This window comes from Cherax quadricarinatus, chromosome 1, assembly GCF_038502225.1.
Source record: "Cherax quadricarinatus isolate ZL_2023a chromosome 1, ASM3850222v1, whole genome shotgun sequence".
NCBI classification, from domain to species: domain Eukaryota; kingdom Metazoa; phylum Arthropoda; class Malacostraca; order Decapoda; family Parastacidae; genus Cherax; species Cherax quadricarinatus.
The window spans coordinates 5,440,785-5,447,203 of record NC_091292.1 but is presented as its reverse complement, the minus strand read 5'-3'; the positions used below and the strand labels follow the sequence as shown (position 1 = coordinate 5,447,203).

At 41.0% G+C, this 6,419-nt stretch overlaps 1 protein-coding gene across 4 annotated transcripts in view; it reads left to right on the top strand.

Annotated features, from left to right (window-relative positions):
- Window positions 1–6,419, top strand: part of LOC128690837 (uncharacterized) — a 480,921-nt gene that overhangs the window by 254,480 nt on the left and 220,022 nt on the right. The gene's annotated exons all lie outside the window — the stretch shown is intronic.

The window sequence follows — 6,419 nt, the reverse complement described above, 5'->3', positions numbered from 1 at the left end:
ACAAGTGTGCGATATGTTCTACACTTAAGTACTTTAGCAGGAACTTCCAACCTGCCTTAAGCCAAGATCGCAAGTTCTGCCTATTCGGCACGACATATATATATATATATATATATATATATATATATATATATATATATATATATATATATATATATATATATATATATATATATATATATATATATATATATATATATATGCAAAACAACCACTCTGAAAGAATAGAGAAATTCCAAGTGCTTTCATGACTACTCACATTATCATAGTTCCTTGATAATGTGAGTAGTCACGAAAGCGCTTGGAATTTCTCTATTCTTTCAGAGTGGTTGTTTTGCATTTTCTGAAATCACCTGTTTACTGTGATCTTATTGCATATATATATATATATATATATATATATATATATATATATATATATATATATATATATATATATATATATATATATATATATATATATATATATATATATATATATATATATATATATATATATATATATATATATATATATATATATATATATATATATATATATATATGTATACTGATGCTACCAACAAAGACCCCGGTACCAGGTCCAGATACCTATTGGTAAATGCGCAGAAGCAGCAGATATAATTATATTCATAATAAGCGCTGAACACGTATGTCATACAGCGCCTGGTAAATTGAAGGTTATCAAGTTTAATACAAGAGGATAGTAACTCCAATGCTTTAGGTCAAGTGTCCTTCACGCTCCCCTCCCTTCCTCCCTCCCTCCCTCCCTGAAAGGGGGTGTAATGAGACAAACAAACTGCGCAATAAACTGGGAAAATTCTTACCATGGCTAAAAGACGAATTCAAAACATCACTGGTGTACAGACACAGTATATGTGTTGATATGGTTGTCACACAGCAGCAGCAGAGGTGCAGTGCAAACGTACAACACAACTTTGGTTAGGTGAGCTTCTTGTCCTTTATCTGAGGTCGCAAGGCAATTCCTAGTACGTAAGTAAGTAAGTTTATTCAGGTATACACAAATACAGTTACATAGAATTATCATACATAGCAGCATTTGTGTAGAGAACCTAGGATAACACAAAAAAGTCAGACAGAGTGACTTATTTCCATTCATTCATTCATTAGGGATTTGCCGGTACTTCGGCCCGGGTCTTCTCCAGATGGTGACCCGGCGGTGGCCCCCGGGTGGGGGTGTCATTCATCTTCTTTCTTCTGTCTTCTTTCTTGGGCCCTCCGGGTGGAGGGTACCAGCAGTGGTAACGCTTGTACACGTACACTACCGCACCGAGGACCCGCAGCCGCGGTCCAGCCAGCGATCACCAGTACCAACTTAAAAAAAATTCTACTTAAATTGGCAAGTCTCTGGCTTATTTTCTCTTATTTTCTCATTGCAGACTATTTGTTTTAACAGATTTGCTTTCTCTTGTTCTGGTTTAAGATAACGTAAGTTTAGGTTGACCAGTGTTATATATTCTAGTCAAATACAAGTTTATAAATAAATATTAAACTGGAAACTCCAGGCAATTATAACTTGGTTTCAGTTGGCAATGTTCAAGGTTCACTGATTAAACAAAAAGATATATTTTTTATCCCAGGTTTTTGTTACAGACTATTATGGTGAAGGGCTCTTGATCCAGGTGTTTTGATTTTGAAGAGCTCTTGATCCAGGTGCTTTGATGTTGAAGGGCTTTTGATCCAGGTATTTTGATGCTGAAGGGCTCTTGATCCATGTGCTTTGGTATTGAAGGGGTCCTGATCCAGGTGCTTTGATGTTAAAGGGCTCTTGATGCAGGTGCTTTGATGTTGAGGACAAATAAAATGCAGATGTAGTGTACGCAGACTTTGCGAAAGCCTTCGACAAGTACGATCATGGTGTAACAACATGCAAAATGTGTGATAACGCTCTCGCTTCACAGGGCGAGGGCCTGGGTTCGATTCCCAGCCAGAGTAGAAACATTGGGCGTGTTTCTTTCCACCTGTTGTCTATGTTCCCCATCAGTAAAATGGGTACCTGGGTGTTAGTCGACTGGTGTGGGTCGCATCCTGGGACACTGACCTAATTTGCCCGAAATGCGGAGCATAACAAGGGACTTTCTATATAGTAGTATCCCCTCAAGGAAGGTTCCTTGACGCTGGTGAGGGGCTCTTGATCTAGGGAATTGGATCTGTGCTCCAGTTCCCTGAATTAAGCCTGAATGCCTTCCATCCCCCCATTGGCGCTGTATAATCCTACGGGTTTAGTGCTTCCCCTTGATTATAATAATAATAACAATAATATATAGTAGTATGTCATTATTGTCAGCTAGGACTGTGTACCTTGTACATGTACTTGTAGCAAATAAAGATATTATTATTATTATTATTATTATTATTATTATTATTATTATTATTATTATAAAGGAATAACAGAAAAAGTGGGGAAGACGGATCTTTAACTTCCTAACAAAGAGAACACAAAGAGTAACGTTAGTGGCGGCTAGATTGAAAAGTTCTGTTCCACAAGGTACAGTACTCGCTCCCATCCTTTTCTTCATCCTCATAATTGGCATAGACAGAAATGTAAGCCACAGCACCGTGTCCTCTTTTGCTGACGATACAAGAATTTGCATGAGTGTCATCCATTGAGGACACTGCAAATCTCCAAGCGGACATAACTAAAGTCTTCAATTGGGCCTCAGAAAATAATATGAAGTTCAATGAGGAGAAATTTCAATTACTCCGCTATGAAAACCTCGAGGAAATAAAAACTGGACAGGTATATAACAAATTCCAACCTCACAATAGAGCGATAAACTAATGTGAAGGACCTGGGAGTAATAATGTCAAGGAATGTCACTTTCAAATATCATAACAATGTCTCTACCACACCTGCTAGGAAAATGATAGGATGGATAATAAGAACCTTCAAAATTGGGGATGATTCTCTTCAAATCTCTTGTTCTCTTTAAGCTGGAGTGTTGCTGTACACCAACAGCCCCTTTCAGAAGTGGAGAAAACACAGTGAACTTTCACTGCGCGTGTAAGTGCAATAAAGCACCTAAATTACTGGGACCGGTTGAAGTCCTTTGACCTGCGAGAAAGATGCTTCATAATATACAGTTTGAAAATCCTAGACGGACTAGTCCCAAAACTGAACACGGAAATCACTTCAAAAGAAAGAGAAAGACTCGGAGGTGGTGCATTATTATTATTATTATTATTATTATTATTATTATTATTATTATTATTATTATTATTATCATCATCATCAAGGGGAAGCGCTAAACCCGTAGGATTATACAGCGCCTGTGGGGGAATGTGGAAGGTATTCAGACTTAATTCAGGGAACTGGAGCACAGATCCAATTCCCTATATCAAGAGCCCCATCACCAGCGTCAAAGAACTTTCCTTGAGGAGAGGAGGAGGGGGGGGGTGCAACATCTCCCCAATGAAAAGCAGTGGCGCCATGAATTCACTAAGAGATAACACAATAAGTGTTAGGGGCCCAAGACTGTTTAACTGCCTCCCATCATACATAAGGGGGACTACCAATGGACCCTCTAGCTGTCTATAAGAGGGAGCTAGACAGGTATCTAAAGTCAGTATCTGACAAACCGGGCTGTGGCTCGTACCTTGATTTGCTTACTTCCGACTGTAATAGCTTGGTTGATCAGACTCTGATCCACCGCGAAGCCTGGTCACGGTTCGGGCCACGGAGGCGTTGACCCCCAGAACACCGTCTAGGTTCCTTGATGTTGAATTCTTTTGATAATAGGGGCCTTGATGCTAGTGAAAGGCTCGTGACAAGTAATTAAAGCTGCCCTCCCCTGCCTCAGATCAAACTTGTTTACTTTCCATTCTCCGGGTGTTGTTTTACCTCTAAGTCTAAGGGTTTTCTGATTCCAAAGATATAATACTAGTAATTAGCTCGTGCGGGTCTAGCGCTACTAAGTCTTCAAAACTGCCAGCTTCCTATAATATTTATCACTGGATTCCTTGTAAGTAAAGTCTAGTTACTACCTACAACAAAACTGAAGGAGGTTTCCATAATTGCTGAATTTCTGGACCACCTCCAAATACTTATTTTATTTAGAGTGTAGGAAGCACTAGATCAATAGGGGTTATATAGGGCCTGAAAAAAGGGAGGCAATCAGGTTCGATTCAAGGAAAGGGAGGATAAGTTCAGTTCCTTGGATCAAGAGCCCTTCAACAACATCAACGAACCTCCCTCGACGGGTGGAAATTTTGCATCTTGAACTGTTTCCGCTAGCAGGCCCCCGCCCACTTGTGACTACCTCTGCTACTGCTGCATCACACCACTTTCACTGACTCTAAAAGCCTGTTCTTATATTTCTGTATTAAATTGATAAAGGCATTGGTAAGTGAAACGTCTCTCAAATAAGGTGCCCAGATGTTCCGCATGAGTCTAATTCATTATCCTGGGTTAAGTCTAAGTAATGTGCTAGATATGTACCAAAAACATCTGTATTTTCAAAATCACTGCATATTATATACGGGATACCTAAACCTAATTAATAGTATTTCAACGTTTGAACCTCATAGTCACCCAAAAAAAAAAAAACTGAGAATAGCAGTAGTTTATTTAGGCACAGGCACAAATTAATAGAGTTGCACAAATTATCATACATAGTAACATATGTGTAATTACCTACCTAGAATAACCCAGAAAGTCAGACAAAGTAACAAAAGCTACATACTCCCAATTTATGCATTTGTTGATAGTATGTGAGTGAGGCTGGCTGTTAGGCTGTCTGTGAGGCTGGCTGTTAGGCTGTCTGTGAGGCTGGCTGTTAGGCTGTCTGAGGCTGGCTGTTAGGCTGTCTGTGAGGCTGGTTGTTAGGCTGTCTGAGGCTGGCTGTTAGGCTGGCTGTTAGGCTGTCTATGAAGCTGGCTGTTAGGCTGTCTGTAAAGCTGTTTATTAGGCTGGTTGTCTGAGGCTGTCTGTGAGGCTGGCTGTTAGGCTGTCTGTGAGGCTGGCTGTTAGGCTGTCTGTGAGGCTGGCTGTTAGGCTATGAGGCTGGCTGTTAGGCTGTCTATGAGGCTGACTGTTAGGCTGTCTGTAAAGCTGTTAGGCTGGTTGAGGTTGTCTGTGAAGCTGGCTGTGAGGCTGTCTGTGAGACTGGCTGTTAGGCTGTCTGTAAAGCTGTTAGGCTGGTTGTCTGAGGCTATCTGTGAGGCTGGCTGTTAGGCTGTCTGTGTGGAAAATTGCATTTACTTGGATGTATCATTATTTACATAACAGTAAATGAACAAAGATAATTATTATTTATCAGTTAGACAAGTAGGAATTTGGAACACCTAGGTCGCAAAAAATGTCCCCCTTCGATACCTACCACTGTCATATCCACAAGTTGCTCTGGACCTATTAATTACAAATGAAAAATACATCACCAGGAATGCTGGTAAATATATAAATTTGTGGACTGTATATTAAATTAAAAAATTATTATATATAAACACATATACATAACAGAAGGAGAATATCTTAATATCACTCACCAATTTGACTGGAGATTAATGTGTCATGTACAGGACCCCCCTTTTGCCTACATTTATGAAAAATTTACTGGCCAGAATTTAAACATAAATTAGACAGCTTATCTGAGGTTCCTGGAGTTGTCCTGTCCTGTCGACTGATACTCAAGTTATGCAGGAATGCACATCCAACAATTTCGTCTCCTATTTGAGAGGTGTCAGCCCAAATTTAACCTCTAGAGCACGAAAGATTCTTCCCATTACACAATGTCTGTTACTCTCAATTCAAACAAAAATGGCGACTCCTTTCTCCCCAGGCTCAGTTTCCCATTTTCTATGACATAAATGTTATTAAATACAGTATGGCCATCTATATACATATAAATACCGAATTTCTCGAAAATGTATGCAGTATTTTCCACAGTCTGTGAGGCTGGCTGTTAGGCTGTCTGTGAGGCTGGCTGTTAGGCTGTCTGTGAGGCTGGCTGTTAGGCTGTCTGTGAGGCTGGCTGTTAGGCTGTCTGTGAGGCTGGCTGTTAGGCTGTGAGGCTGGCTGTTAGGCTGTCTGTGAGGCTGGCTGTTAGGCTGTCTGTGAGGCTGGCTGTTAGGCTGTCTGTGAGGCTGGTTGTTAGGCTGTCTATGAGGCTGGCTATTGGGCTGTGAGGCTGTCTGTCTAGCTGTCTAGCCAGCCTGGCTGGCTGGCTATGTCTAGCCAGCCTGGCTAGCTGGCTGTCTGTCTAGCCAGCCTGGCTGACTGTCTGTCTGTCCAGCCAGCCTGGCTGACTGTCTGTCTGTCTAGCCAGTCTGGCTGGCTGACTGTCTGTCAGTCTGGCTGGCTGGCTGGCTAGCTGGCTGTCTGTCTAGCCAGCCTGGCTGACTGGCTATCTAACCAGCCTGGCTAGCTGGCTGTCTGTCTAGCCAGCCTGGCTGTCTGTCTG